At 28.7% G+C, this 11,272-nt stretch overlaps 1 pseudogene; it reads right to left on the bottom strand.

Annotated features, from left to right (window-relative positions):
* Nucleotides 1-5,755: 5,755 nt before the first annotated feature.
* On the bottom strand, nucleotides 5,756-6,881 carry LOC119584764 (annotated as a pseudogene).
* Nucleotides 6,882-11,272: the final 4,391 nt, after the last annotated feature.

The following is an 11,272-nucleotide window of genomic DNA, read 5'->3' as shown; positions in this document are numbered from 1 at the left end:
ATATTTAATATATGTTTATTAATTAACAAAATATATATAAACATGGTATTAATCTATGTCTAGTTTTAAAAATATCTATTTAAACTGATTATGTATTAACCAGGATCTTAAACAGTATATATGATTTGAGTCACTATACGTTTATATATGATATCCATATCAACTGTGTTTTTGTAAATTATCAAGGTTATTTCATGCACATGGGTTGGTTATCAAGATGTGTCATTATTTGGTTCAGCTGCATGTATATGCATTATAGAGTGAATAACTCGACTAACAGAGGTACGAAAGAATGTCATGTTAACACTACTATATAATATCTTAGTGTATATATACGAATATATATCATATTAATATTATGTACTATATTATAATAATACTTATATATGTATATATTATATACATATCTATATATAAAGATATATTACTATATTAAATTATATCTATATATATATACGATATTTATTCTATATATATTTTATTATTATACATTTTACATTTATTATGTTATATATTATATAAAAATATTATGCTAGTATAATAATAGTGGTAGTATAAATGTATGTAAATGATGTATATTTAAAAATGTATTGTGTATATAAATAAGTCACATAGCATAAGTAGACTAGATACCAGAATATGTCTAAACTAAGAGCTATTATATCCAATAAAGTTGAAAGTTACGGAATGGTCAGAAGGGGTTTATAACAAGAGATTGCGTTATGTTAATGAATGTGAGTATTATGAAATATTAGATACAAATGTCTTTTAAGTATATGTATGTATGACATGTATCATGGATATAATAATCATATGTTATATATATGTATATATATCGTAGTTATGTATAGTATTACATGCTGTATGATATGTATGATATAGTTCAGATCTATTATAATGAATTTATCAGTAATATAAATATGTGAGTATAATGAGTTTGTGTATGTATATTATATCATGTATGTATGCAAATCTATGTAATTTATATGAAAGTATTCCACGTTTTTATAATGATAAAGTAATTTAGATCATTGTTATATGTATTAATTGAAATATTTATCAATTGTAATTTATGATATCACTGTAACTAATATCTAATAGATCATTATGATATGCTGTGTATATATTACCATACATAGTAACATCGATTGTCATCTAATCAAGGCTAATTATTCATCAGTATACGTCTAAGGATTGGTTCACAGAGCTTATGTCTAGCACATATACATTGTAATGTATGTGATAAGTGTAGGACATGTACTATGCATAAATGTTTAATGACAGTAGTTATGTAATGAATGCGTGATATCAATAATATTACCTTGTATAAGAAGTGCAGTAGTATGTACATGTATGTAGTGTATTCAATGATTTGGTAGCGTATATGAATGCTGTATGTTCAACTGAAGTACTGTATAAAGTGTATGCCCGATTTTTCTTTGATATTAGTTGGTGATAGAAATAGTGGAGAAAGCATGTGTGAACGCTATTATGAATTAAAGTTTTCTGATATACGCGTAAGGCAGACATCATTCAGTATTGTGTCAGTCTCCATAACATAGTCACGTAATCAACAGGAAGTGATCAGTGGAAGTACTGCTAGTGCCAGACTTAGTCATGGTGTTCAAAGTACACGTAAGTAATGTGATAATTGAACACGCTTGAAGTATATGTTGCGAGTGTTAATGAGCGTGAGAGCTAAAAGATGAGGTCTGGCCAGTAGAGCAAACTTGTTTCATGTTCAAGATTCGTACTGAAGTAGTTATGCTGATGTTTACAGTGAATAGTGTATGAAGTGTTGGATTGATCTGATCTTTTGGTGAGGTAATAATGTGAGAAACATCGGCTCCATGAGATCTAGATATTTCGTGGAAAGTCACTGGACAAGTGTGTAACGCAACTATAGTAGTTATAACGATTTAGATTAATAATGTGTGAAGTATAATAAACTTAGTAGAGTGTAGTATAATGAATGTTAAAGTATAATTTGAATTTAAGAGTAAGTTGTGAATGAAGTTGTATTTGATACAAGAATGTTGTAGTAAGATGCAAATTGATGTACAATCTATGTGAATTGGAATGTCTGATGTGTCATAATGAATATGCAATAGGGTGATGTGTAAATTGAAAGATAATGGTAAATGTGATGAACTAATTTGATAGTTCAACTAACAGCTGTATATCAACGCGTAAGCCTAGTTATAATAATGTTATTAGATATAATTTGTTATGGTATAATAAATTTATTAGATATAATCAATCGGTAATAGTAAAAATTGTATTATAAATGATTGATTATGGAAATGAATGTGGATTAATGAATGTAGTATATCAATATAAATGTATATTTTATAGAATGTATGGTATAATGATTATATAGATAGTGTATGAGATAATGTAATGTAGATTATACTTGTAATAGTTTAGTATACATTATGTAAATAAATTTGATAGTAACATTTATTAATATTCTGGATATACATATCGTAATGATTTATGATATTGAATGTATATTTAGATATACATATGTATATTTAGATATACATATGTATATTTAGATATACATATGTATATATATGTATATTTAATATACATATGTATATATATGTATTTTAATATACATATGTATATATATGTATATATAGATATACATATGTATATATACATATGATATATATATGTATATTTAGATATACATATGTATATTTAGATATACATATGTATATTTAGATATTCATATGTATATTTAGATATACATATGTATATATATGTATATATATGTATATTTATATTACATATGTATATATATGTATATAATGTATATTTATATATACATATGTATATTATATATATTATAATATATATATTGTATATTTATTATATGCATATGTATATTTATATATATATATATGTATACACGCATACATATCTAAGTATTTATGCATATATATGTGTGTATGTATATGAAAAGGAAAACAGCAGAGTAAGAAATGAAAATAAATCGTAATGTTTCGACCTCCTCACGAGTTCCTTCTTAGACGAATAAAACCGAATGGATGGATATATATTTATATATTTGTATATACATATAGATGTCTATATATATGTATATACAAATATATATTCACATATTTTATATAAAAACAGATAGATAGACAGATAAATACATTGACATCTATCTATAGCTAGTACTAATTATAACCCAAAATCATGGGTGTTTCAACACGGGCTAATATCTAGTTATAAGAATAAATTGTACTTATGTATGGTAAGTATAATTCCTGAGTAATGAATGTAATGGATGGATGATGAGTATGATGAATGCGTGGAGAGTATAAAGAATGCGTAGCGATTATAATGTCTAGTTATAACAATAAATTGTATTTGTGTATGGTAAGGATAATGATTGAGTGATGAGTACAATGACTATGTGGTGAGTATAATGAATGTGTGGTGAGTATAATGAATGTATGATGAGTATAATGAATGTATGATAAATAAAATGAATGCATGATGAATAATGAATGCATGATGAGTATAATGAATGTATGATGAGTATAATGAATGTATGATGAATATAATGAATGCATGATGAGTATAATGAATGTATGATGAGTCGTGGCAGCAGTTGTCCCTATAACTTGTGTCACGTGCTCTTCAAGATCGGTAGCCGAGTATGTAATGCTGATGGTTTCGGGTTAAAATCTGGTATAAGTGTCTGCCCGATTCTTCTCTTTGATCATTAGATGGTGACGTAATATGTGGAGTAAGCCAGCTTTGGTGCCTGATATTGAGATACTATATATATGTAAATGTATGGAGCATTTTATATTTCTCAAGAAGTCCTTATATCCACCGTAGCCATTTTTTTATGTAAATTAATTTGTTTATGGGTTCAACATTTATCAATATTCCTCGACAAATAGCTACAAAAAATCCTGTTAAAATCCTACTGATGTTATGGCAAACTGCTTCAATGTATATATACATAAATATGTATATTTATAATACATATGTATATATATTTATATATACATATGTATATATATGTATATTTATATATACATATGTATATATATGTACATTTATATTATACATATGTATATTTATATATACATATGTATATAATATGTATACACGCATACATATATAAGTATTTATGCATATATATGTTTGTGTGTGTATGTATACGAAAAGGAAAACAGCAGAGTAAGAAATGAAAATAAATCGTAATGTTTCGACCTCCTCACGAGTTCCTTCTTAGACGAATAATAAGCAGAAATGGATGAATATATATTTATATATTTGTATATACATATAGATGTCTATATATATGTATAAATACAAATATATATTCACATATTTATATAAAAACAGATAGATAGACAGATAAATACATTGACATCTATCTATAGCTAGTACTAATTATAACCCAAAATCATGGGTGTTTCAACAAGGGTTAATATCTAGTTATAACAATAAACTGTACTTATGTATGGTAAGTATAATTACTGAGTAATGAATGTAATGGATGGATGATGAGTATAATGAATGCGTGGAGAGTATAAGGAATGTGTGGTGAGTATAATGAATATATGATGAGTATAATGAATGTGTGATGAGTATAATAAATGTGTGATGAGTATAATGAATGTGTGATGAGTATAATGAATGTGTGATGAGTATAATAAATGTGTGATGAGTATAATGAATGTGATGAGTATAATGAATGTGTGATGAGTATAATAAATGCATGATGAGTATAATGAATTATGATGAGTATAATGAATGCAATATGAGTATAATTAATGTATGATGAGTATAATGAATGTATGATGAGTATAATGAATGTTTGATGAGTATAATGAATGCATGGTGAGTATAATGAATGTATGATGAGTAAAATGAATGTATGATGAGTATAATGAATGTATGATGAGTATAATGAATGCGTATCAAATCTAATTTCTAGTTATAACAATAAATTGTAGTTATGTATGGTAAGTATAATGACTGAGTGATGAGTATAATGAATGTGTGGTGAGTATAATGAATGCATGGCGAGTATTATGAATGCGTGGTGAGTATACAGAATGCGTAGCTAGTTTAATTAATGCGTAGTAAGTCGAATGAGTGCGCGGTGTGTATAGTGAATGTGCGGTAACTATAATGAATGTGCGGTGTGTAAAATGAATGTGCGGAAAAATATCATGTTAAGTTATACTGATTATTATGGAAAACTGTTTCAGTGTATATATGTATATATACATACTTATATATGTATATATACTTACCTATGTATATTCATATATATAAATATTTATCTATGTATATTTGTATATAAATATTTATCTATGTATGTTTATATATAGGTATATATACTTAAATATGCATGATTATGTGTAAATATAAATTTATGTATTTGTATATATATATACACATATGTATGTAGATAGACAGATAGATACAGACACTGGGATCTAAACATGAGCTAATTATATCCTAAAGTCACCGGGACAAGGCGTTTCAACGGAGGGTAGTTATAGCAATAAATTTTATGAATGTATGGTGAGTATAATGAGTTTGTGGTATGTATACTGAATGCATGGTATATATGCAAACTGAATGTACTGTATGTGAAAGGTTTTCCCTGTGTTCATAATGAAAAGTATATATAGAAATATTATATCTATCTTCCGTAATCAGTAGTGTTGATAGTGATGTAATTGAAACTATTTATGAATTAAAGCAGCATTTATTGATATCCCTCGACTAATGTCTCCATAATCGTTGTCACGTAATCAACGGCTTCTTTAATGTATTCAGTTTGGTATACTGTCTTGAGGATTGGCCAGGCGTTAGTCATGGTCGTAGTCACATATACAGGTAAGTATGTGATGGAAGTGTAGACATCGATTTGAGTATACGTTGCAGTGGTTGTAATGGAGGCGGTGAGAGTCTTCACAACAGATACCGTTGATAGAGTCGTGGCAGTAGTTGTTCCTACTGCTTGTGTCACGTGCTCTTCAAGATCTGGTAGCCGAGTATGTAATGCTGATGGTTTCGGGCTGATAGCTGGTATAAGTGTATGCACGATTCTTCTGTTTGATCTTCATCTGGGTAACGTACTCTGTGGAGTAAACCAGCTGTGGCACCTGATATCGAGATACCGTTTCTGTGTGAGTAATAACGTAAGGCACACAATTCGTAGTGGTAACGCTAACATAGGTAGGTATAACATGTAGGAGAGTGACAGTGGAGAGAGCAGTCCTTTTTTGCAGTCGAGTATTTGTCAAAGACACGTAAGAAGATACATCTTGACACACCTTCACAGGTAAGTCTGGCCGAAGTCCTTCACTTGATGCAAGGAAAGAGAGGGCTGTCCACAGAGCAAAAAGTTTCAAGTTCAAATTCTTACTAATTGTTATGTCTGACTGTTACACAGATGAGTTATGTTCATGAAAGGGGTGATCTGATCTTTTGTAAGAATATGTCCCAAAGAAACTCGGCATACACATGTGATCTAGAACTAATTACATCCGAAAGCCATTGGGAACAAGGGTGTTTCAACGCAGGCTAAAACCTAGTTATAATAAACTGTATTTAGATATAATAAATGTGTGATACGTATAATAAATTATAGTTAGGTATAATGAATGTGTAATATGTATAAGTTGTATTTATGTATAATGAGTGTGATGTATGTGAAATGAATGTGGTATTTATAATGAATGTTTAGTTTGTATGCTAACCGAATGTACTGTATGTGAATGGAATGTCCTGTGCATAATGACATGAATAGTATGTATAATGAAACGCATAATGTAAATGTATGGAACATTTTATACTTCTCCAGAAGTCCTTATATCCACCGTAGCCATTTTTTAATGTGAATTAGTTTGTTTATGGGTTCAACATTTATTAATATTCATCGACGAATAGCTACAAAAAAATCCAGTTATCTATCTTATCTATGTATATTTACATATATAGATATTTATCTATGTATATTTATATATATTGATATTTATCTATGTATATTTACATATATTGATATTTATCTATGTATATTTACATATATAGATACTTATCTATGTATATTTATATATATGTATAAATATACTTAAATATGTATATTTATGTGTATATATAAATGTATGCATTTGTATATATATATATATATATATATATATATATATATACATAGATAGATAGACATATACAGACACTGAGATCTAAACAAGAGCTAATTATATCCCGAAGTCACCGGGAGAAGGGCGTTAGTTATAGCAATAAATTTTAGTCATGTTTGTGTGATATGTATGATGAATTGTATCTATGCATAAAAAGATGTTTGATATACATGATAAATTGTAGCTATGTATAATGGATGTGCGGTAAGTATAATGAATGTATGGTGAGTATAATGAGTTTGTGGTATGTATACTGAATGCATGGTATGTATGCAAACTGAATGTATTGTATGTGAAAGGTATGTCCTGTGTAGTGATTTGCAACGCCCCTGGCTAGCGGTAGCGGGCGTGCCAGGGTGAAGGGCTGCAGTACTGCCAACCTTATTCTTTAGTCTCGTTTGGGTGATTGCGTCCCCGAGTCTGACTCTTTGTTCTTATATTTTAAAACCATAAAAACAGGTACTGGGTAAGATAAAATAAAAAAAAGAAAAGAAAAAGGCACGGATAAAACAATGAAATAGGTAAAACAGCAGAGAATCATGAACAAATAAAAATGACTGAGGGTGGGGGGCAAACAAGAGAATTCTGATCATTTATACATTTATTTAGGCACCGGATTATCTTTATTCAGTTTGTATGTATAGCATGTGCACTTGGCCACGTACTTACAAATATCCAGGCGACAAAAAATCAGCAGCCAAATCATACACCCACTCCTCAGTCACACGGCAAAACAGATCCCCCTCAAGGAGGTGTTAAGCCTCTCAAGGTAAGAGAAAAAAAGAGAGCCCGAGTATAAAGTGCGGCCCATTTTAAAGGTAGAGGGCGCGCACGCTCTCTGTAAACAATTTTATTTTAAAAAATTTCCCCCGTAAATGTTTAAATAGGATAGTAAAAAAAAATTAAAGTAAAATGAAAACCCCAAACACTACGAGGGGAAAAAAGAAATAAAGGTAAAAAGGGATAAAAAGTAAAAAACCCAAAAACAGGAAATGCTGAAGAAAACAAAAACGGGAAAAAAACGGGGGTAACTTAAAAAAAAGTAAAATGAGGACGAGTAAAAAGAAAAAGAATAACCCCTGCACACACATCACCAACCCTAGAAGGGCAAACTAAACAAAAAAACAAAAAAGTCCCAAACTGAACATAAATCAAAAGTACAAAATGAAAATAAAAAATAAAGTGCAAAAGAAAAAAAAAAGGGAAACTACAATCCCAGGATTGTCCCAAAAGTCTTTAAAGTATATTCGGTTTCCGAGAGGCAGTCGCAATTTACTGTTCCCCAGAAAATCTACGGGGGTCCGTCCCCCCCCCACCCCCCCCAAAAGAGAGGGAGCAGCGGGTTTTTTTTTTACTACATCCCCGTTTTCATAATTAAAATATATAAAGAATATTAATATTTCCCCGACAAAGGGTACAAAAAATCCTGTTTTAAAAACCCACTGATTGTTTAAAAAACTGCTTCAATGTAAAATATACTTTTAAATAAAAGTATATTTATATAGGCAAAAGTAAATAGGTTTTTTTAATATACATATTTTATATATGTATATTTTATATAACCATTTATATATATGTATATTTTATATTTCTATGTATATTTTAAAATGTATATTTAAAAATATACATTCATATATTGTATACAAGCATTTCTATATCATATTTTTTCCTATATATATGTTTGTGTTTTGTATGTATATGAAACGGAAAAAAGGGGGAAATAAAAAATAAAATAAAACGGAATTTTCGACCCCCTCACGAGATCCTTATTGAAGAATAATAAACCCAAATGGTGAAAAATATATTTAAATTTTTTGAAAATACTATAGATTTTTATATATAAAGTTATATACATATAATGTCCCATATATATGATATATACAAAATATTATTCACAATTTTATAAAAAACAGATAGATAGACAGATTAAAAAACTTGTGATGAGTATAAAGGAAAAGTAGGATGAGTATAAGGGAAAGTATGATGAATTTTTAAGGATATATTTGATTACATATTTGAAGTGTATATATATGTAAAAATACAAATATATATTTCCCTATCTATTTTAAAAACAGTAGATAGACCGATAAATACATTGACATCTATCTATAGCTAGTACTTTAATTTTAACCCCAAAAACATGGGGGTTTCAAACGGACTTTTATGTTATTACAAATAAATTTTTTTATATTTTTTTTAAAGTTTATACTTTTAAATTACATTCCTTTTTAAATACTTTCCCATCCTTCAATTTTATTACCCTTTCCTTAACTACCCGGTTTTTGTTTTTAAAAATGTGATATATATTTGTATTATACAATAATAGACTTTAATGTATTATACAAATTAGACATTATAGTATATTACAAATATTACTTATTTTCACCATTTGGGTTATTTTTTTTTTAAATAAGGATCTTGAGGAGGTCAAAAATTTACGATTTTTTTTTATTTCTTACTCTCCTTTTTTCCGTTTCATATACATACAAAACCCCACCCCTATAAAATTGCATAAATACTGATATATGTATTTTGTTACATATTATGCATTTTTAATTAAATATCATTATATATCATATGTATATAAATATACATATAATAAATATGTATTATAATATCAATATACACATAGAATATAAATATACATATATTCATATGCCTATATAAATATCATATATTATGTTATTCATTGAACATTTTCCTTAACAATCAGTAGGTTTTAACAGGTTTTTTTTGTAGCCTTTTATCGAGGATATTATATTCTATTATACTTTTCATTATAAACACGGGAGTAGTAAAAAAAAACCCCGCTGCATCCCTCTCTATTCCCGGTGACGGACCCCGTAGACTTTCGTCGGGAACGTGATTGGACGCCCTGGGCACCTAATATACTTTAAAGACTTTGACAACCCTGTATTGAGTTTTATTTTTTTCAGTTGCACTTTTATTTTTAGTCAGTTTGTATTTGTTATTTCATTTGTACTTTATTTTTTATGTTCATTCCCCTTTCAGTTGTGTGATGGTGTGCATGTGTTTTTTTTTTCTTTTAATCTCGCCTATTATCTTTTTTTTTTTAAATTTACCCCTTTTTTCCAGTTTTACGTTTTCTTAGCATTTCCTGTTATTGTTGTTTCTCTTTACCCCTTACCTTTATTGTTTAACTTCGTGTTTTTTGGGTTATCATTTATCTTCAAATTTTTTTTTACTTCTTATTTAATCTTTTAGGGGAAGTTTTAATAAACTTGTTTACAAAGCGTGCGGCCCTCTACCTTTAAATGGGGCCCACTTTATACTCGGGGTCTCTTTTTTTTTTTACCTTAGAGGGGTTAAACCCCGAGGGGCTTTTTCCACTAATGGGGGTTTTTTTTTTGGTTTTTTTTCCCTGGGAAAAAATCGGGCCAAGTGTGCTAAAAAAAAAAAAAAAAAACTGAATAAAGATAAACCGGTGCCCCAAATAAAGTATAAATATAGGAATTTCTTGTTTCCCCCCACCCTCAGTCATTTTTTTTTGTTCATTTCTCTCTGTTTTACCCATTTCATTTTTTTATCCGGCCTTTCTTTCTTTTTTTTTTTTATCTTACCCCTACCCGTTTTTTGGGTTTTTAAAATATAAGAAAAAGAGTCAGACCGGGACGCAATCACCCCAAAGAGACTAAAAAATAAAGGGTTTGGGAGTACTGCAGCCCCTTTACCCCGGCCGCCCGCTCCGCTAGCCCGGGCTTGCAAACACTACACAGGAAACCTTTCACATACAATACATTCGTTTGCATACAACCATGCTTTGATACTACCACAAATCATTATACTCACTACATTCATTTACTTACCGCACATCCATTATACATACTACAATTATCTGTATATCAAAAATCTTTTTTTGCTAGAACAATTCATTAATACCAAAACGACTAAAATTATTTCTATAACTACGCCCTTCTCCCGGTGACTTCGGGATATAAATTTGCTCTTGTTTAGATCTCAGTGTTGTATTACTTTTTTTATTTATTTAATTTTTTAAATTTTCACGTTTTTTTTATCCATAAAAAATATTTTAATATTTTTTAAAAATTATTAAAACA

This window comes from Penaeus monodon, chromosome 18 (genome assembly GCF_015228065.2).
Source record: "Penaeus monodon isolate SGIC_2016 chromosome 18, NSTDA_Pmon_1, whole genome shotgun sequence".
Classification (NCBI taxonomy): Eukaryota; Metazoa; Arthropoda; class Malacostraca; order Decapoda; family Penaeidae; genus Penaeus; species Penaeus monodon.
Note: the sequence above shows the minus strand (reverse complement) of the source record. Positions and strands in the feature narration are given on the sequence as shown.